This window comes from Phoca vitulina, unplaced genomic scaffold, assembly GCF_004348235.1.
Source record: "Phoca vitulina isolate PV1807 unplaced genomic scaffold, GSC_HSeal_1.0 scaffold84, whole genome shotgun sequence".
Classification (NCBI taxonomy): domain Eukaryota; kingdom Metazoa; phylum Chordata; class Mammalia; order Carnivora; family Phocidae; genus Phoca; species Phoca vitulina.
The window spans coordinates 922,932-944,920 of NW_022589787.1; the positions used below are offsets into that span (position 1 = coordinate 922,932).

Sequence of the window (21,989 nt, forward strand, 5' to 3'; positions counted from 1 at the left end):
GGGTTGCCAGTGGAGTTCAGATGGGCAGGTCGAATCTGGGGTCCAGGGCCCTTTCCAACGCCCTCCCCTCCCCTCCAGAGCTGACTTTGGCAGGCGTGGCAGTGAATGGTGACCTGGAGAGGCTCCCTCAGGTTGGGTAGCCAGGCCATGCAAGTTTCCCCAGAAGTTTGGGTTTCCAGTGGGAGGGCAGTGGGCACCAACTGGCGGAATGTGGTGGGGAACAGTGCTGCGAGAATTGCTCTTGGACTATAGGCTGGCGAGGCTACGGGATCAGGATATGTGCTGATGGGTCTTTCTGCCTGGTGGCCAGACCCACACATGGTTCCCATGTGCTTGTTTGGGGGCAGAGGTGGGTACCCCAGGCTCACGGAGGTCTTGGTTGTGTTGTGAGGCCAGGTGGTGCTCCTGGTCCAAGGCTCAGCTCCTTGGGGCATGGCCCCCAGGGCAGGATCAGGCCACATCATAATGCCCTTCGGGCTTCTGGTGACCCGGGCCTCCGTGGGTGACCCTTGGATGCAGGCAGACACGCAAGTGGCATGAGAGTGTGAGGTCACCCCCTGCATGGGTCCTGCTCTGGAGCCCGCCTGAACCAGTGTTAGGAGACCTCCTGCCAGATGGGTTGGTCACTGGCACCTCGGGAATTAGGGGTCTCTCGAGCCCCATGTGGCCTCTCTGCATTGATCAAGGGACGGGATCTCCCGAGGCAGAGAGGGCAGGAGCGTGGGTGGCCAGCTGTGGGAGGCCACTTGTGCCCCTGTGGCCCTAGGCCACGAAGGGTCCTCTTGATGAAGCTTCTGGGCTCATTGCTCCTGGGGCGTTTCCCCTTGAGCCGAGGGCAGTTCCCTTGGGCTAGCTTGCCGATGCCGTTTCGAGTCCACCTGGTGTGAACTTCACTCTCGGGATGAGTAGGTGCCGCTAGTGGGTTTGCAACCTGCGAGGGCCATGGCTGCTGGGCAGAGGTGTTCTGGGCTGGGACCCAGACCGTGGGAGGGCGAGGTCCACGAGATCCCCTGAAGGCCGTGCAGATGGCCTGTAGGAGACCAGTGGTGGGGTGCGTGGACTGGGGACTCGTTTCTTTTGCAGCACTCTGTGCTCAGGCTGGCCCCAGCTGCCCACCCCCACCTCCTCCCCCTCCCCTGCCCGTGACCAGCTCCACTTCTGGCCACCCTTCCCTCCATCCCCCATCCTGTACCCCACGCCCCCATGCTTGGAAGCATCCACATGTGTCTGTCCGCAGGCAGGGGAGGAGCCCCCAGATTGTAGGGAGAGGCAGAGCAGTGTGTCCCCACTGTGAGGCACTGCCGTGGGTGCCCACAGACCTGTCACCCATGCTGAAGCGCACCTGTCTCTTCTCCCCACATCCCAGGTGGAGGTGGCTGGACTTGGGTGTCCGTGAGCATTGGCGAGTCCCATTCAGTTTCATCAGTGATGCCCGGTCTGCGTGGCGAAGACAGCCTGGGAGAGTAGTGCTGTGTGGTCTGCGGTTACGTGGGAGCTGCCAGCATAAGCGGTAAGAGACTCACCTCTGCCTCAACCAGCCAGGGTCTTTCGTGAGGCTTCCTTGGCCGAGGATGGTTCCCTGGCCGCGTGGTGGCTTGCCCTTGGGTTCTGCTGAGGGCCAATGTGTGTGAACGCATCGGCTGTCCCAGGCTGGAGCCCGGCACTTTTAACGTTCCATGTCCTGAAATGTGCTCGGATCGATGATGACTCCCTACAAATGCATTCCTTGGAAATCTGAACAAAATGAGTGACAATCCCTACTGTCGTCCTCATCGGAACTGAGGTCCAGCACGTGGCTCCACCCGGGAACTCTGAGTGAGGGACATATGCCATCCGATAGCTTTGCGGGTAGCTAGAGTGCATGCCAGGTTTGGAAGCCGCTGTATGGTGGGGGAAAGTCTCAGCGGCAGAGGGATGCCCACCCCCACACCTAGGGATTGCTTGCCGCAACTCGGTCCGCCTGGCTGCAAAGGCCTGTCCTCTCCTAGAGCGGCCTGGGAGGGTGAGGGTGGCAGAGGTCGGCCTACCAGGCCACACGGATTCAGGCTGCCTTGGAGTCACTGAGGCCCTCCTCGCCACCGCTCACCTCCACCCCCGCCGCCACCCCACCCACGGCCCCAGCCTCGGGCCCTCCCCTTCCATTGCCCTTGTGCCTTGTCTGCTCCAGAGCAGAGAGGTTTTGGAAAATGGACAGGAGAAGGGCCTCAGGCCAGGCTCGGGGCAGCCTTCTTCCTCAGCTGCTCCATGGCAGAGGGCTCGAGGAGTGCCTTTCTGGTAGGGCAGGCTCAGGGGGTTTCAGGAATGGGGAGGTCGGCTACGCTGACCACATCGCCTGGGCGGCAGCATCCATCCTGTGGGCCGTGGCCATCATGGTGGCTTACAGGGATGTGGCAGTGACGTCAAATGGACGTGGCCCACGGGCGACCGTGGGAAGCCCTCGGTAGAGATAGAGGCAGTTAGAACTGTGGTCCCTGGAACGACTCATTAGTGCGACGTGGGGCTGGAGGCGGGGTGATCCCCCTGCTGGGACAGGTCACCTCTGGCCGCAGGAATGCAACAGAGAAGCCTGCCCGGGTGACGGTGAGCCTCGGGAGGCCAGGGCGCCCGTCTCCGGTGGGCTTGACGCGTTTCCTCTTAGGGGGAGGTGGCAGCGCCTGGGCGACTTGGGGTTGCCAGTGGTGTTCAGATGGGCAGGTTGAATCTGGGCACCAGTGCCCTTTCCTACGCCCTCCCCTCCCCTCCAGAGCTGACTTTGGCAGGCGTGGCAGTGAATGGTGACCTGGAGAGGCTCCCTCAGGTTGGGTAGCCAGGCCATGCAAGTTTCCCCAGAAGTTTGGGTTTCCAGTGGGAGGGCAGTGGGCACCAACTGGCGGAATGTGGCGGGGAACAGTGCCACGAGAGTTGGTCTTGGACTAGGGGCAGGCGAGGCTGTGGGATCAGGGTATGTGCTGATGGGTCTTTCTGCCCGGTGGCCAGATCCACACATGGTTCCTGTGTGCTTGCTTTTGGGGCAGAGGTGGGTACCCCAGGCCCGGGGACGGCTGGGTTGTGTTCTTAGGTCAGGCAGTGTTCCCGGTCCAAGCCTCGGCCCCCTGTGGCGTGGCCCCCAGGGCAGGATCGGGCCACAGTGCAGGGCCCAGTGGGCTTCTGGCGACGCGGCCCTCCGTGGGTGACAGTTGGATGCGGGCGGACACGCAAGTCACATGAGCGTGTGAGGTCACCCCTTGCAGTGGTCCTGCTCTGGAGCCCACCCAAACGAGTGTTAGGTGACCTGCTGCCAGATGGTTGGTCGCTGGCACCTTGGGAAGTGGGGACTCTCAAGCCCCAGGTGGGCTTTCTGCATTGAACAAGGGAGGGGATCTGGCCATGGCAGAGAGGGCAGGAGCATAGGTGGCCGGCTGCGGGAGGCCACTTGTGCCCCCATGGCCCTAGGCCACGAAGCGTCCTCTCCCAGAAGTTTCCAGCTCATTGCTCCTGGGGTGGTTCCCCTCGAGCTGAGAACTGTCCCCTTGGGCTAGCTTGCCAATGCCGTTTTGTGTCTCCCTGGAATGCACTTTGCTTTCAGGATGAGTAAGTGCTGTGAGCGGGTTTGCACCTGAGAGGGCCGTTGTTGGGTAGAGGTGTTCTGGGCTGGGACCCAGACCGTGGGAGGGCGAGGTCCACGAGATCCCCCTATGGCCATGTGGACTGTGTGTAGGAGAACAGTGGTGGGGTGCGTGGACTGGGGACTCATTTCCTTTGCAGCACTCTGTGCCCAGGGTGGCCCTCACTGCCCACCCCCACCTCCTCCCCCTCCCACGCCCATGTCCCACTCCCCTTCCCGCCACCCTTCCCTCCTTCCCCCACCCCGTACCTCACGCCCCCATGCTTGGAAGCGTCCACGTGTGGGTGTCTGTCCGCAGGCACGGGAGGAGCCCCCAGATTGTAGGGAGAGGCAGAGCAGTGTGTCCCCGCTGCGAGGCACTGCCGTGGATGCCCACAGACCTGTCACCCATGCTGAAGCGCACCTGTCTCTTCTCCCCACTGCCCAGGCGGAGTTGGCTGGACGTGGGCGTCCGTGAGCATGGGTGAGTCCCATTCTGCCTCATCAGCGATGCCCGGTCTCCATGGCGAAGACAGCCCGGGACAGTAGCGCTGTGTGGTCTGCGGTCACCTGGGAGCTTCCGGCATAAGCGGTAAGAGGCTCGCCTCTGCCTCAGATGGTTGGGGTCCTTCCTGAGGCCTCTTGGCCGAGGATGGCTCCCCTGGGTGCGTGGTGGCTTGGCCCTAGGTTCTGCCGAGGGCCGATGTGTGTGAACGCATCCACTGTCCCAGGCTGGAACCGGCACTTTTAATGTTCCATGTCCTGACACGTGCTTGGATCGATGATGACTCCTTACAAATGCATTCCTTGGAAATCTGAACAAAATGAGTGACAATCCCTACCGTCGTCCTCATCAGAACTGAGGTCCAGCACGTGGCTCCACCCGGGAACTCTGAGTGAGGGACACATGCCATCCGATAGCTTTGCGGGTAGCTAGGAGTGTGCGCCAGGTTTGGAAGCCGCTGTATGGTGGGGGAAAGTCTCAGCAGCAGAGGGATGCCCACCCCCACACCTAGGGATTGCTTGCTGCGACTCAGGCCTTCTGGGTGCAAAGGTCTGGCCTCTCCTAGAGCGGCCTGGGAGGGTGAGGGTGGCAGAGGTCGGCCTACCAGGCCACACGGATTCAGGCTGCCTTGGAGTCACTGAGGCCCTCCTCGCCACCGCTCACCTCCACCCCCGCCGCCACCCCACCCACAGCCCCAGCCTCGGGCCCTCCCCTTCCATTGCCCTTGTGCCTTGTCTGCTCCAAAGCAGAGAGGTTTTGGAAAATGGACAGGAGAAGGGCCTCAGGCCAGGCTCGGGGCAGCCTTCTTCTCAGCTGCTCCATGGCAGAGGGCTCGAGGAGTGCCTTTCTGGTAGGGCAGGCTCAGGGGGTTTCAGGAATGGGGAGGTCGGCTGCGCTGACCGCATCGCCTGGGCGGCAGCATCCATCCTGTGGGCCGTGGCCATCATGGTGGCTTACAGGGATGTGGCAGTGACATCAAATGGACGTGGCCCACGGGCGACCGTGGGAAGCCCTCGGCAGAGATAGAGGTAGTTAGAACTGTGGTCCCTGGAACGACTCATTAGTGCGACGTGGGGCTGGAGGCGGGGTGATCCCCCTGCTGGGACAGGTCACCTCTGGCCGCAGGAATGCAGCAGAGAAGCCTGCCCGGGTGACGGTGAGCCTCGGGAGGCCAGGGCGCCCGTCTCTGGTGGGTTTGACGCGTTTCTTCTTAGGGGGAGGTGGCAGCGCCTGGGCGTCTTGGGGTTGCCAGTGGTGTTCAGATGGGCAGGTTGAATCTGGGCACCAGTGCCCTTTCCTACGCCCTCCCCTCCCCTCCAGAGCTGACTTTGGCAGGCGTGGCAGTGAATGGTGACCTGGAGAGGCTCCCTCAGGTTGGGTAACCAGGCCATGCAAGTTTCCCCAGAAGTTTGGGTTTCCAGTGGGAGGGCAGTGGGCACCAACTGGCGGAATGTGGCGGGGAACAGTGCCACGAGAGTTGGTCTTGGACTAGGGGCAGGCGAGGCTGTGGGATCAGGGTATGTGCTGATGGGTCTTTCTGCCCGGTGGCCAGATCCACACATGGTTCCCGTGTACTTGCTTTTGGGGCAGAGGTGGGTACCCCAGGCCCGGGGACGGCTGGGTTGTGTTCTTAGGTCAGGCAGTGTTCCCGGTCCAAGGCTTGGCCCCCTGTGGCATGGCCCCCAGGGCAGGATCGGGCCACAGTGCAGGGCCCGGTGGGCTTCTGGCGACGCGGGCCTCCGTGGGTGACAGTTGGATGTGGGCGGACACACAAGTGGCATGAGCATGTGAGGTCACCCCCTGCACAGGTCCTGCTCTGGAACCCGCCGGAACCAGTGTTAGGTGACCTGCTGCCAGATGGTTGGTCGCTGGCACCTCGGGAAGTGGGGACTCTCAAGCCCCAGGTGGGCTTTCTGCATTGAACAAGGGAGGGGATCTGGCCATGGCAGAGAGGGCAGGAGCATAGGTAGCCAGCTGCAGGAGGCCACTTGTGCCCCCGTGGCCCTAGGCCACGAAGCGTCCTCTCCCAGAAGCTTCCAGCTCATTGCTCCTGGAGTGGTTCCCCTCGAGCTGAGAACTGTCCCCTTGGGCTAGCTTTCCAATGCCGTTTTGTGTCTCTGTGGAATGCACTTCTCTTTCGGGACGAGTAGGTGCTGTGAGGGCTGTTGTTGGGTGGAGGTGTTCTGGGCTGGGACCCAGACCGTGGGAGGGCGAGGTCCACGAGATCCCCCTATGGCTGGGCGGACAGCATGTATGAGAGCAGTGGTGGAGTGCGTGGACTGGGGACTCATTTCCTTTGCAGCACTCTGTGCCCAGAGTGGCCCTCGCTGCCCGTCCCCACCTCCTCCCCCTCCCTTTCCCACGACCCGCTCCCCTTCCCGCCACCCTTCCCTCCTTCCCCCACCCCGTACCTCACGCCCCCATGCTTGGAAGCGTCCACGTGTGGGTGTCTGTCCGCAGGCAGGGGAGGAGCACCCAAATCATAGGGAGAGGCAGAGCAGTGTGTCCCCGCTGCGAGGCACTGCCGTGGATGCCCACAGACCTGTCCGCCATGCTGAAGCGCACCTGTCTCTTCTCCCCACTTCCCAGGTGGAGTTGGCTGGCCGTGGGTGTCTGTGAGCATCGGGGAGTCCCATTCTGCCTCATCGGTGATGCCCAGCCTGTGAGGCGAAAACAGCCTGGGAGAGCAGCGCTGTGTTGTCTGCGGTCACGTGGGAGCTGCTGGCATAAGCGGTAAGAGGCTCACCTCTGCCTCAGCCGGCTGGGGTCTTCCCAAGGCCTCCTTGGCCGAGGATGGCTCCCCTGGCTGCGTGGTGGCTTGGCCCTGGGTTCTGCCGAGGGCCGATGTGTGTGAATGCATCGGCTGTCCCAGGCTGGAGCCGTACACTTTTAATGTTCCATGTCCTGAAATGTGCTCGGATTGATGATGACTCCCTACAAATGCATTCCTTGGAAATCTGAACAAAATGAGTACAATCCCTACCGTCGTCCTCATCGGAACTGAGGTCCAGCACGTGGCTCCACCCGGGAACTCAGAGTGAGGGACACATGCCATCCGATAGCTTTGCGGGTAGCTAGGAGTGTGCGCCAGGTTTGGAAGTCGCTGTCTGGCGGGGAAAGTCTCAGCGGCAGAGGGATGCCCACCCCCACCCCTAGGGAATGCCCGCCGCGACTCTGGCCTTCTGGATGCAAAGGTCTGGCCTCTCCTAGAGCGGCCCGGGAGGGTGCGGGTGGCAGAGGTCGGCGTACCACGCTGTGTGGGAGCAGGCTGCCTTGGAGTCACTGAGGCCCTACCACCACCACTCACTCCCACCCCCAGCGCTGCCTGGGGCACGGCCCTGGTCTCGGTCCTTGCCCCAGGCAGGGCCCTGCTCCGCCCTGCCCTTGTTCCTTGTCCGTCCAGGGTAGAGACTTTTGGACACGGGATAGGAGAAGGGCCTCAGGCCATGCTCGGGTCAGTCTTCTTCCTCAGCTGCTCTGTGGCAGAGGGCTCGTGGAGTGCCCTGGAAGGGCAGGCTCAGGGGGCGTCGGATTGGGGAGGTCGGCTATGCCAACCGTATCGCCTGGGTGACAGCATCCATCCTGTGGGCCATGGCCATCATGGGGGCTTACAGGGACGTGGCTCTGAGGTTAAAGGGCCGTGGCCCACGGGGGACCAGGGGAAGTCCTCAGCAGAGATAGAGGCAGTTAGAACTGTGGTCCCTGGAACAACTCGTTAGTCGACGTGGGGCTGGAGGCGGGGTGATCCCCCTGCTGGGACAGGTCACCTCTGGCCGCAGGAATGCAGCAGAGAAGCCTGCCCGGGTGACGGTGAGCCTCGGGAGGCCAAGGTGTCCAACTGCAGCAGGCGTGATGTGTTTCCTCATAGGGGGAGGCGGCAGTGCCTGGGTGTCTTGGGGTGTCCGGTGGGTTTCAGATGGGCAGGTCAAATCTGGGGGCCAATGCCCTTTCCAACGCCCTGCCCTCCCCTCCACAGCTGACTTCCGCGGGCAAGGCAGTAAATGGGCCCCTGGAGAGTCTCCTTCAAAATGGGTGGCCGACCCATGCATGTTTCCCCAGAAGTTTGGGTTTCCATCCGGAGGTCAGCGGTCACCACCTGGCAGAATGTGGCAGGGAACAGTGCCGTGAGAATTGCTCTTGGACTAGGGGCAGGAGAGGCTGCGGGATCAGGGTACGTGCTGACGGGTCTTTCTGCCCGGTGGCCAGACCCACACATCGTTCCCGTGTGCTTGCTTTTGGGGCAGAGGTGGGTACCCCAGGCTCAGGGATGGCTGGGTCGTGTTCTGAGGCCAGGCAGTGCTCCTGGTCCAACGCGCGGCCCCCTGGGGCGTGGCCCCCAGGGCAGGATTGGGCCATGTCGCAGGGCCCCACGGGCTTCTAATGACATGGGCCTCCATGGGTGACCCTTGGATGAGGGCGGACACACGAGTGGCATGAGAGTGCGAGGTCACTCCTTGCATGGTTCCTGCTCCGGAGCCCGCGAGAACCAGTGTTAGGTGACCTCCTGCCAGATGGATTGGTCACTGGCACCTAGGCAATTGGGGGGTCTCTCGAGCCCCAGGTGGGCTTTCTGCATTGAAAAAGGGAGGGGATCTGGCCATGGCAGAGAGGGCAGGAGCATGGGTGCCCGGCTGTGGGAGGCCACTTGTACTCCCATGGCCCTAGGCCACAAAGGATTCTCTCCCGGAAGCTTCCTGGCTCATTGCTCCTGGGGCAGTCCCCCTCGAGCTGAGGGCTGTTCCCTTGGGCTAGCTAGCTGATGGCGGTTCGTGTCTGCCTGGCCTGTACTCGCTCTCGGGAGGAGTAGGTGGTGCGGGTGGGTTTGCTCCCTGCCAGGGCCCTGGCTGTTGGGCAGAGGTGTTCTGGGCTGGGACCCAGACCGTGGGAGGGCGAGGTCCACGAGATCCCCCTATGGCCGTGTGGACAGTGTGTAGGAGACCAGTGGTGGGGTGCGTGGACTGGGGACTCGTTTCTTTTGCAGCACTCTGTGCCCAGGGTGGCCCTCACTGCCCACCCCCACCTCCTCCCCCTCCCACGCCCGTGACCCGCTCCCCTTCCCGCCACCCTTCCCTCCTTCCCCCACCCCGTACCTCACGCCCCCATGCTTGGAAGCGTCCACATGTGGGTGTCTGTCCGCAGGCAGGGGAGGAGCCCCCAGATTGTAGGGAGAGGCAGAGCAGTGTGTCCCCGCTGCGAGGCACTGCCGTGGGTGCCCACAGACCTGTCACCCATGCTGAAGCGCACCTGTCTCTTCTCCCCACTTCCCAGGTGGAGCTGGCTGGACGTGGGCGTCCGTGAGCATGGGTGAGTCCCATTCTGCCTCATCAGCGATGCCCCGTCTCCATGGCGAAGACAGCCGGGGAGAGTAGCGCTGTGTGGTCTGCAGTCACGTGGGAGCTGCCAGCATAAGCGGTAAGAGACTCGCCTCTGCCTCAACTGGCCGGGGATCTTCGCGAGGCCTCCTTGGCCGAGGATGGCTCCCCTGACTGCGCGGTGGCTTGGCCCTGGGTTCTGCCGAGGGCTGATGTGTGTGAACGCATCCACTGTCCCAGGCTGGAACCGGCACTTTTAATGTTCCATGTCCTGACACGTGCTCCGATCGATGATGACTCCCTACAAATGCATTCCTTGGAAATCTGAACAAAATGAGTACAATCCCTACCGTCATCCTCATCGGAACTGAGGTCCAGCACGTGGCTCCACCCGGGAACTCTGAGTGAGGGACACATGCCATCCGATAGCTTTGCGGGTAGCTAGGAGTGTGCGCCAGGTTTGGAAGTCGCCGTCTGGCGGGGAAAGTCTCAGCGGCAGAAGGAGGACCATCCCCACCCCTAGGGATTGCCCACGGTGACCGGGGCCAACTGCGTGCAAAGGTCTGGGCTCTCCTAGAGCGGCCCGGGAGGGTGCGGGTGGCAGAGGTCGGCGTTCCACGCGGCGCGGGAGCAGGCTGCCTTGGAGTCACTGAGGCCCTACCACCACCGCTCACCCCCACCCCCGCTGCCGCCCCGGGGCCCTGCTCCTCCCTTGCCCTTGTGCCTTGTCCACTCCAGGGCAGATAGGTTTGTGACGCGGGACAAGAGAAGGACTTCAGGCCAGGCTCGGGGCAGGCTTCTTCCTCAGCTGCTCCATGGCAGAGGGCTCCTGGCGTGCTCTGTAGTTTTCCTGGGTTGTCGGTTCTAGTCAGTTTAGTGGCCTTGTGGTCTTGTTTTTTGATATTCTGAGTGCCCTTCCTGAGAGATAGTCTGTGGAGTGCCTTTCATTGCCTCTTACTACGTTTTTCCCTTTGAAAAAATATTTTTATCCGTTTGAGTCTGACGTCTTCATCCCCTCAGGTAGGATCCTAGTATAAATGATATTTTTTTCAATTTTTTTTTAACATGCTGTTTATGATATACTGTTTATGTGTTTTTCCATCCCCTTCATCTTCACACTTTGTGTATCCTTCACATTTTTTGTTTTGTGGTTTTTCTTTTTCATGTTTCTATATATGCTGTTTATTCCCTTAGTATTTAGAAATCATGTATATTTCAGTGATTCAGGCTTTTTTGTTTTTTCATTTTGCATTCCTCCTTAGGATCCTTTTGTCTATATTGTGTGTTTCAGCTTTGTGTTCACATCATATTATTGATCTATCCCAATTATGAACGTGAATTATTCAGCAAAATGATTTACTTTTATGAAATTTTTTTTCTTAGTATCTTAGCATTGAAATTTCCCAGTGCTTTTTGGATTTTTTTTTTTTTTCCAGTGGAACATATTGCACCATGCCTGTCATATTAACTGTGCTTTTAAATGTCTTTTGTACAGTTCAGGTGGATATCTTCTTCTTTTGCTAGTGTTCTTGGTGTGCCACTTGATGATGACAATCTCATGGTTTTGTGGTCTTGTTCTCTCTTCCAAGTGTAGTTCTTTGGAATGGTACCTGAGGTTGTCTGTCCACATTTTATCAAATTTTTATTTGGAACAGTGTATTCAAAACTTTTTAGTGTCCTGTGGAAGGTAGTGGATTTAATGAAGTGTATCTCTTATATTTAGGTCATACAGTGTGTCATAATTCACATTACCCTATGTTAGTCATTAGTCTTCAGGTATGTGATTACTCATTGTGAAGACAGGAAACTTTATATAATCAATATATTGTGATTTAATGAATTTCACTCATACTTAACTTTCTACATATACACATATATATCCTTCTATTGTTTTCCATTGTAATTATTTGTAAAATCTTAATGGAATTGAACTTTTTTTTATTTGTTTTCCAAATGTCCTTTTGTTACTGAAATGTCAAATGAATAATTTTTATATTTGTTAGTGAAATCATATTTTCAGTTTTATACTGCTAATTTAGTTTTTTTGACTTCCCTTATGTTATCATGTTTTCTAATGATGTGATATTGAGAATCTTAATTTCTTATCACATGTTAATTTTGTGAATATTTTAGTTTATGTTCTTTCTTCCAAGATTGGATAAAATCTTTTGATTCATACTAAGTTCATTTATTGTCTTCCTGTTTTGTCAACACTAATAATGAGCCTATCCTATGAGATTTTTATATAATTTTTAAAGTTTCTTTTTTTTTTTTACAGTTTCTCTTTGTTTGTTATCTGATGCTAGCTTTATTTTAGTTTGTTTCCACAGATCTTGTAGTTACAAGGTAAATATGTTTATCATCACTAATTTTAAATCTTTGTGAGACTACTACATCATGGTTTTTAATCTTTTGTTGGTATCTTTTGATTTTCTCTTCTCCTTCTATTTGTGCTGTGAGGCATTATAATCTATTGAGTCATTCATAGTTTCTGTCTTTTTTTTATTTCCAGAATTTGCACTCTTTTCTTCTTAAAATAATTAAAAAATATCCAAGTAAATTAATTTATGTAGTTAAATTTAAATGTATGTACACAGTGAATTTTACTATCTTTTGCTTGGTTGACAAATGTACATTATTTTCATTTTTATATGTATTTATTACTACAGTTCAAGATGGACAGAAATGGGTTTCATATGAAAGAGTTTATCCTTTGACATATTACATGAAGGAGCTCTTCAGGTATAGGTCTGCCAGAATATATTCAAATGCCAATGGGAATTCTCATATCAGTAAGCATTTTTTCCTGAAGATATTGACATTCCTCTCAGGTTATTGTAGCACTTCAATGACAATGAGACTCTGGCTATTCTAATCAGCACTGGGTCATCAGTGATTCTGGTTACTGTGATCAAGTTAGTGTGGATCAATGTCTCCTAGGGTAACAGAATCCTGAATGCTCAGTGTCTACCACGTATCTCATTCTGATGGTCCCTTTTATAAATGTTCCTGGATAAATGATGACTCCACAAATGGTTCTTGTTGGAATATGAACAAAGTGAGTAACAAAAATAACTTCTGTGAGCTGAGGTCTACCCCATGGATCATGCTAAACAAAAATGTGGAGGGGAATTCAGTTTGGTCAGCAAGTGTTACCAAAAAAAAAAAAAAAAAAAAGTACTGTGGTATTTGAAAAATAACACGCTGGCATGTGCTAGAGAAAATGAATTGTAGAAAGGTCTATATAACCAATTGTGGAACAATATTACAACTTTTGGCTACCAGTATCTACACATAAGTCATAAATAGACCCTGTGGAACCAACACTTAAATAATGAGTCCCATGAGAAATGTTTGTGACTACATTTGATCTATTTACGTGTTTGAGCTCCCGGAATCTTCTGAGTCATGATCAGTGTCTTTGGGGTAATTAGATTATCAAAATCCAAAGATACTATGAAATTTTACTTCTCATTTTCTTTTAAGTGGAACAATTGTATGTAAATTGAAAAGTAGATACCTTATGTGGAATCATCATAGTATATTTTAATTTGCTTGTCATCCCAGTCACTAGAGATGATCAGAACAGTTGTTTACACATTGTTTTATTTGCCTTTTCTATTATCTGAGCAAGAAATTTCATATACTTTCAAGTGATGGCTTCAACTACATGCTAGATTAAACATTTTTAGATGTGAGATGATTATATTTAAAATTCTTGGATTCTTAAATGAATTTCATTGGCCACTTTCATATATCATCAATGGGTTTGTAATGTGTTTAGAGAGACACCCTAGTTATAATACATAATTTTACATGAGTCTGCTGGGGAAATTTTGAGAAAAATATCTTAGAAACAATTATTTCTGTACTATTTTGATCAAAATTGTGAGCATAATCATTCTTGTCATCAGATGAATGAATATCCATTATGAATTCTTATAACTAACTTTTTATAACTAAATATTCCATTAGGAAAATTTTGTCTTGCAACTTCTCCAATTTCCTATGTACTTTGTAGACTGGGTATAATATTAGAATTCCATGGAATCTCATCACTGCACCAATGAAGTGCTGATTTTGAAGTGCTCCCTCATCTGGGAAGAAATAAAACTATACACTCCTGATACAATACACAGTTTATAGTAAATTTATGTATCTCTGTTGTCTTATTATTTTTAAGTCATCAAAATTTAATTGAGTTAGTGGATAGTTGGTTAATACAAACTATTATTAGTATTAAAAATCTGTTGGGTTATACAAAGCTTTAGTCTCCTTTATTTTTCAGATTTTACTCTTTCCTCTACTTTGAATAACCAGAAACATCCTAGAGGAATAATAAATTAGTATATTTTTACATAAAGGTACATAGTGAGTCCTCCTGTCGTATGCAGTTTTGGCAAATGGTCATATATACCTTTTATCTTTCCACAATTGTAATTTTACCACAGGCAGGTGTGGACCAAAAACTGGGTTTCATATAGATGAGTTTATTCCTTCTCCTTGATGTATGACATGAAGGAAAGTATTGGGAATAATTCTGCCTCCCATCCTTACAGGCTATTGGGAATTCTAACATCAGTAAGCATTTTGTCCTGAAAGTGCTGACATTCCTCTTAGGGAATCATAACACTCCAATAAGAATAAGATTGGCTATGCTAGTCAGCCATGGGGCTGGGTCAGCATTTCCCAGGGTGATAGAATCCTGATTGCTCTAGTGTCTGTCACATATCTCATTCTAAATTGCTATTTTATAAATATGCCTATATCAGTAAAGACTTCGAAAATGGATCTTGTAGAAATCTGAACAAAATGAGTAACACATCTCTTCTATAATCTGAGTTCCAGCATAGGGACCATGCAGGGCAAAAACTGTGTGGAGAATTCAGTTGGTGAGATAGTAGTACCAACAGGGTATTGAAAGCTAACCTGAATGCATAAATTAAGGGAAATTAATTGTATAGTTGTCCATAAATCTAATTGTTGGGTAAAATGGCAACATTTTATTTGCTTGACGGGTAGCATCCATATACTCATAGTAAACAGACCATGGAGAACCAACACATGAGTAATGAACTCAGTGGAAAATGACTGTGCATACCCTTAAGTCATTCATGCTATTTTCTTAGATGATGCAATCTTCTGAATGAGGAGCAGTCTATTGAGGTCTATCAGAGAGCCTATTTGAAAGAATTAATGAGTCTTATTTGGCCTTTATCTCAAGTAAAACAAACAAATGGTAATTTTAGAGTTGTTCTTATTCCTGTGAATGTTTTAGAATATATTTTAATTAGATTGATGGTAACAGTCACAAGAAGTGGAATAGCTTTTTCTTTTTTTTCCCTATCATCCAGGGGGCTATTTTCTAGACATTAGAATAAAGGGTTCATGTAGATAGTACATGAAACATTTTTAAAATAATAAATTTCTCATTGTTGGTATTCAAGATAGATTTCACTGGCTAATATTTCTTCAGCCAATTTTATATGTATTTAAAGGTGGATTATATTCATAATGAATGATGCTAAGGGGGATAATTGGGGAAACTTTGACACCAGTATCTTCTAAATAAAAGATGACTATCTATGGTACTCCATTTCAAGGAGTGAGTATAATTTTCTTGTCAGGTAGGTTGTCACATGCATATCTATATATTTAATTCCTTGGAACCTGTTAATTATAAATATTCAATTAGGAAGGTTTTCTTTTCAACTTCCCTAACTTCCCCCAAGTGTTATTGGTTGGAAATGACATTGGAATTGCTTGAAATTTTTCATTCCACACCATTGGAAGTGTTGATGTTGTTACTTTTACAAATTTCCCTTTCTAGAAATGACCAGAACACTGATTTCCAAAGGTAACGTGTTATACGCAAACAACGAATCATGGAACACTACATCAAAAACTAATGATGTACTGGGTGAGAGGAGCAAGATGGCAGAGGAGTAGGAAACCTGGATTTCGTCTGTTCCCAGGAATTCAGCTGGTTAGGGGTCAAACCATTCTAAACACCTACGAACTCAACAGGAGATCGAAGAAAAGAATAGCAACAACTCTCTGAACAGAAAAGCGACCACTTTCTGGAAGGTAGGACATGCGGAGAAGTGAATCTGAGGCGATATTCGGGAAGATACAAGGTGGGGGAGGGGGCCTCTGTTGGCCGATTCTGGCAAGTAATAGAGCAGCAGAGCTCAAAATCAGAACTTCGAAAGTTGGCTCTGCTGAGGGACGTTGCTCCAGTGGCTAAGCGGGGGGTGGAACTCTCGCTGGGACAGTGTGGTCTCAGGACCCTCCGGGTCACAGAAAGACTGGGGGTGCCTGAGTGCAGCAGAGCTCCCAGGTATTAGAGCAGGGAAGCCAGCTGCAGAGACAGAGCCAAGGAGTGGGCTCTCAGCTCCAGGTTGCCATAAACCATGATCCACGGCACAGTCAGGCCACTGCTTCTCCAGCAGGGACCCAACAAGCAGCAGATCTGGGGAGACTCCCATTCCTCCCCCCAGGAGGAGTGGCGCAGGACCGCACTGCAGGGATCTGCTGGGTTTGGAGACTCCACATGGGGTTGTGAGCCAAAGATAGAAAAGCTCGGTCACAGGCTGGGTGAACACGGAGTGCGGCCAGATACTGGGGAGAGAGGAGTGGTTGACTGCTTTTCTCTGGGGGCTCACTGAGGAGTGGGGTCCCAAGTTCTCGGCTCCTCTGGGGAGGAGATTGGGAGGCCACCATTTTCACTCTTCTCCGTCAAAGCTGTACGAAAAGCTAGCAGAGAACAAAAGCTCCCGAGAGCAAACCCGAGCAGATTACTTAGCCCAACCCGGAAAGGGCGGGCAATTCTGCCTCCAGCAAAGACATTTGGGAACCATAGCAACAGGCCCCTCCCCCAGAAGATCAGGAAGAACAGCCAGCTAAGACCAAGTTTACTGATCAATGAGAATGGCAGAACGCCAGCGCTAGGGGAATACTGCACATAGAATTCATGGCTTTTTCCCCATGATTCTTTAGTCTTTCAAAGTTAACTTTTTTTTTTAATTTTTCTTTTTCCCTTTTTCAACGAACATCTTATCAATCCCTTTTTTAAAAAATCTTTTTTTTATTTTTCACTTTTAGAGTCATATTCTATCCCTTCATAGTAGTTAACCTTATTTTTGGTATATATATATAAGTTGTTCTCTCTTTAAAATTTTGGGATACAGTTGCGTCTAACAGATCAAAATATACCCTAAATCTCTAGTGTATGGTTATGTTCTAGTCTCCTTCCTGATCACATTCTCTCCCTTTTTTTAAAAAATCCTCTTCTTTCTTTTTTCAACCAACTTCTTATCTTATCAATTCCTTTTACAAAATCTTTTATAATTTTCACCTTTAAGGTCATATTCCATCCCTTCATCGTATTAACCCTTATTTTTTGAACATATATAAGTTTTTCTTTCTTTAAAATTTTGGGAGGCACTTTCTTCTAACAGACAAAAATACTCCCAAAATCTAGTGTGTGGCACTGATCTATGCATCAGCCTGATCATATTTGATCATATTCTGTTTTTGTAGTTGTTGTTGTTGTTTTGTGTTTATTTGTTTTTATTTTTTTCTTTACTTTTTTCTTTCTTTCCCTTTCTTTTCCCCGGTTTCAGGTCTTTTCTGATTTGTTTAGTGTATCTTTTCTGGGGACGTTGTTACCCTGTTAACATTTTGTTCTCTCATTCATCTATTCCCTCTGAATAAAATGACAAGGTGGAAAAAATCACCTCAAAAAAAAGAACAACAGGCAGTACTGACTGCCAGGGATTTAATCAATATGGACATTAGTAAGATGTTGGAACTAGAGTTCAGAATGACGATTTTAAAGATACTACCTGGGCTTGAAAAAAGCATGGAAGATATTAGAGAAACCCTTTCTGGAGAAATAAAAGAACTAAAATCTAACCAAATCAAAATCAAAAAGGCTATTAATGAGGTGCAATCCAAAGTGGAAACTCTAACTGCTAGGATAAATGAGGCAGAAGAGAGAATTAGTGATATAGAAGACCAAAAGATGGAAAATAAAGAAGCTGAGAAAAACAGAGAGAGAAACAACTACTGGATCACAACGGCAGAATTCGAGAGATAAGTGATACCATAAGATGAAACAATATTAGAATAATTGGGATCCCAGAAGAAGAAGAAAGAGAGAGAGGGCAGAAGGTTTTTGGCACAAATTATAGCAGAGAACTTCCCTAATTTGGGAAAGGAAACGGCATCAAAATCCAGAAGGCACAGAGAACCCCTCTCAAAATCAATAAAAATAGATCAACACCCCGACATCTAATAGTAAAACTTACAAGTCTCAGAGACAAAGAGAAAATCCTGAAAGCAGCTCGGGAGAAGAGATCTGTAACCTACAATGGTAGAAACATTAGATTGGCAACAGACCTATCCACAGAGACCTGGCAGGCCAGAAAGGACTGGCATGATATATTCAGAGCACTAAATGAGAAAAATATGCAGCCAAGAATACTATATCCAGCTAGGCTGTCATTGAAAATTGAAGGAGAGATAAAAACCTTCCAGGACAAACAAAAACTAAAGGAATTTGCAAACACGAAACCAGCCCTACAAGAAATCTTGAAAGGGGTCCTCTAAGCAAAGAGAGAGCCTAAAAGCAACATAGACCAGAAAGGAACACAAACAATATACAGTAACAGTCACTTTACAGGCAATACAATGTCACTAAATTCGTATCTTTCAATAGTTACCCTGAATGTAAATGGGCTAAATGCCCTAATCAAAAGACACAAGCTATCAGATTGGATAACAAAACAAGACCCATTGAATGCTGTCTGCAAGAGACTCATTTTAGACCCAAAGACACCCCCAGATTGAAAGTGAGGGGGTGGAAAACCATTTACCATGCTAATGGACACCAAAAGAAAGCTGGGGTGGCAATCCTTATATCAGACAAATTAGATTTTAAACCAAGGACTGTAATAAGAGATGAGGAAGGACACTATATCCTACTTAAAGGGTCTATCCAACAAGAAGATCTAACAAGTGTAAATATCTATGCTCCTAACAAGGGAGCAGCCAATTATATAAACCAATTAATAAAAAAATTAAAGAAACACATTGACAACAATACAATAATAGTGGGGGACTTTAACATCCCCCTCACTGAAATGGACAGATCATCTAAGCAAAAGATCAACAAGGAAATAAAGACTTTAAATGACACACTGGACCAAATGGACTTCACAGATATATTCAGAACATTCCATCCCAAAGCAACAGAATACACATTCTTTTCTAGTGCCCATGGAATATTCTTCAGAATACATCACATCCTAGGTCACAAATCAGGTCTCAACCAGTACCAAAAGATTGGGATCATTCCCTGCCTATTTTCAGACCACAATGCTTTGAAACTAGAACTCAATCACAAGAGGAAAGTTGGAAAGAACTCAAATACATGGAGGCTAAAGAGCATCCTACTAAAGAATGAATGGGTCAACCAGTAAATTAAAGAAGAATTAAATAAATTCATGGAAACCAATGAAAAAGAAAACACCACTGTTCAAAATCTTTGGGATGCAGCAAAGGCAGTCCTAAGAGGAAAGTATATAGCAATACAAGGCTTTCTCAAGAAACAAGAAAGGTCTCAAGTACACAACCTCACCCTACACCTAAAGGAGCTGGAGAAAGAATAGCAAATAAAGCCTGAACCCAGCAGGAGAAGAGAAATAATAAAGATCAGAGTAGAAATCAATGAAATAGAAACCAAAGAACAGTAGAACAGATCAACAAAACTAGGAGGTGGTTCTTTGAAAGAATTAACAAGATTAACAAGATTGATAAACCATTGGCCAGACTTATCAAAAAGAAAAGAGAAATGACCCAAATAAATAAAATCATGAATGAAAGAGGAGAGATCACAACCAACGCCAAAGAAATACAAACAATTATAAGAACATATTCTGAGCAACTCTATGCCAGCAAATTAGATTATCTGGAAGAAATGGATGCATTCCTAGAGATGTATCAACTACCAAAACTGAACCAGGAAGAAATAGAAAACCTGAACAGACCCATAACCACTAAGGACATTGAAGCAGTCATCAAAAATCTCCCAACAAACAAAAGCCCAGGGCCAGATGGCTTCCCAGGGGAATTCTACCAAACTTTTCAAGAAGAATTAATACCTATTCTTCTGAAACTGTTCTAAAAAATAGAAATGGAAGGAAAACTTCCAAACTCATTTTATGAGGTCACGATTACCTTGATCCCCAAACCAAAGACCCCATCAAAAAGGAGAATTACAGGCCAATATCCTTGATGAACATGGATGCAAAAATTCTCACCAATTTCCTAATAGGAAATAGGATCCAACAGTACATTAAAAGGATTATTCATCACGACCAAGTGGGATTCATCCCTGGGCTGCAAGGTTTCTTCAACATCCACAAATCAATCAATGCAATACAATACATTAAGAAAAGAAAGAACAAGAACCATATGATCCTCTCAATAGATGCAGAAAAAACATTTGACAAAGTACAGCATCCTTTCTTGATCAAAACTCTTTAGAGTATAAGGATAGAGGGTACATACCTCAATATCATAAAAGCCATCTATGAAAAACCCACAGTGAATATCATTCTCAATGGGGAAAAACTGAGAGCTTTTCCCTTAAGGTCAGGAACAGGGCAGGATGTCCACTATCACCACTGCTATTCAACATAGTATTAGAAGTCCTAGCCACAGCAATCAGACAACAAAAAGAAATCAAAGGCATCCAAATCGGCAAAGAAGAAGTCAAACTCTCACTCTTTGCAGATGATATGATACTTTATGTGGAAAACCCAAAAGACTCCACCCGAAAACTGCTAGAACTCATACAGGAATTCAGTCAAGTGGCAGGATATAAAATCAATGCACAGAAATCAGTGGCATTCCTATACACCAACAACAAGACAGAAGAAAGAGAAATTAAGGAGTCGATCCCATTTACAATTGCACCTAAAACCATAAGATACCTAGGAATAAATCTAACCAAAGAGGCAAAGGATCTGTACTCAGAAAACTATAAAATACTCATGAAAGAAATTGAGGAAGACACAAAGAAATGGAAAAACATTTTATGCTTATGGATTGGAAGAACAAATTTTGTGAAGATGTCAATGCTACCTAGAGCAATCTACACATTCAATGCAATCCTAATCAAAATACCATCCATTTTCAAAGAAATGGAATAAATAATCCTAAAATTTGTATGGAACCACAACAGACCCCGCATAGCCAGAGGGATGGTGAAAAAGAAAAGCAAAGCTGGGGGCATCACAATTCTGGACTTCAAGCTCTATTACAAACTGGAATCATCAAGACAGTATGGTACTGGCACAAAAACAGACACATAGATCAGTGGAACAGAATAAAGAGCCCAGGAATGGACCCTCACTCTATGGTCAACTAATCTTTGACAAAGCAGGAAAGAATGTCCAATGGAAAAAAGACAGTCTCTTCAACAAATGGTGTTGGGAAAATTGGACAGCCACATGCAGAAGAATGAAACTGGACCATTTCCTTATACCACACACAAAAATAGACTCCAAATGGTTGAAAGACCTCAATGTGAGACAGGAGTCCATCTAAATCCTAAAGGAGAACACAGGCAGCAACCTCTTTGACCTCAGGCATAGCAACTTCTTCCTAGAAACATTGCCAAAGGCAAAGGAAGCAAGGGCAAAAATGAACTATTGGGACTTCATCAAGATAAAAAGCTTTTGCACCCCAAAAGAAACAGTCAACAAAACCGAAAGACAACCGACAGAATGGGAGAAGATATTTGCAAATGACATATCAGAAAAAGGGCAAGTATCCAAAATCTAGAAAGAACTTATCAAACTCAACACGCAAAGGACAAATGATCCAATCAAGAAATGGGGAGAAGACATGAACAGACATTTTTCTAAAGAAGACTTTCAAATGGCCAAAAGACACATGAAAAAGTGCTCAAAATTGCTCCGCATCAGGGAAATCCAAATCAAAACCTCAATGAGATACCACCTCACAGCAGTCAGAATGGCTAAAATTAACAAGTCAGGAAACGACAGATGTGGCAGGGATGGGGAGAAAGGGGAACCTTCCTACACTGTTGGTGGGAATGCGAGGTAGTGCAGCCACTCTGGAAAACAGTATGGAGGTTCCGCCAAAAGTTGAATTTAGAGCTACCATATAATCCAGCAATTGCACCACTGGGTATTTACCCCAAAATTACAAATATAGGGATCCGAAGGGGGTACATGCACCCAGATGTTTATAACAGCAATGTCCACAATAGCCAAACTGTGGAAAGAGCCAAGATGTCCATCGACAGATGAATGGATAAGAGGAAGTGGTATATATATATATAATGTAATATTATGCAGCCATGAAAAGGAATGAAATCATGCCATTTGCAATGACGTGGATGGAACTGGAGGATATTATGCTGAGCGAAATAAGTCAATCAGAGAAAGACATGTATCATATGACCTCATTGATTCGAGGAATTCTTAATCTCAGGAAACACACTGAGAGTTGCTGGAGTAGTGGGGGTTGGGAGGGATGGGGTGACTGGGTGATA

The 21,989-nt window shown here is 48.7% G+C and overlaps 2 long non-coding RNA genes and 5 other non-coding genes across 10 annotated transcripts in view; all 7 read left to right on the forward strand.

Moving 5' to 3' along the window:
• Window positions 1-1,260: 1,260 nt before the first annotated feature.
• Window positions 1,261-15,339, forward strand: LOC116626201. The gene is made up of 5 exons (XR_004298209.1): window positions 1,261-1,510; window positions 4,032-4,175; window positions 6,678-6,821; window positions 9,357-9,500; window positions 15,231-15,339. It is a non-coding gene; the product is annotated as an uncharacterized LOC116626201 (long non-coding RNA).
• Window positions 1,695-1,787, forward strand: LOC116626272. Its single transcript, XR_004298259.1, has one exon. It is a non-coding gene; the product is annotated as a small nucleolar RNA SNORD116 (small nucleolar RNA).
• Window positions 4,359-4,451, forward strand: LOC116626273. Its single transcript, XR_004298260.1, has one exon. It is a non-coding gene; the product is annotated as a small nucleolar RNA SNORD116 (small nucleolar RNA).
• On the forward strand, window positions 7,006-7,097 carry LOC116626274. Its single transcript, XR_004298261.1, has one exon. It is a non-coding gene; the product is annotated as a small nucleolar RNA SNORD116 (small nucleolar RNA).
• On the forward strand, window positions 9,685-9,776 carry LOC116626275. Its single transcript, XR_004298262.1, has one exon. It is a non-coding gene; the product is annotated as a small nucleolar RNA SNORD116 (small nucleolar RNA).
• LOC116626220 lies at window positions 12,412-12,494 on the forward strand. Its single transcript, XR_004298212.1, has one exon. It is a non-coding gene; the product is annotated as a small nucleolar RNA SNORD116 (small nucleolar RNA).
• Window positions 15,340-15,445: 106 nt separating the features above from the next.
• The window catches only part of LOC116626184, a 51,206-nt gene continuing 44,662 nt past the window's right edge, over window positions 15,446-21,989 (forward strand). For all 4 annotated transcript variants that reach the window (XR_004298195.1, XR_004298196.1, XR_004298198.1 and 1 more), the window contains exon 1: window positions 15,446-15,487. This is a non-coding gene — a long non-coding RNA (uncharacterized LOC116626184). The remainder of the gene's footprint in view (window positions 15,488-21,989) is intronic.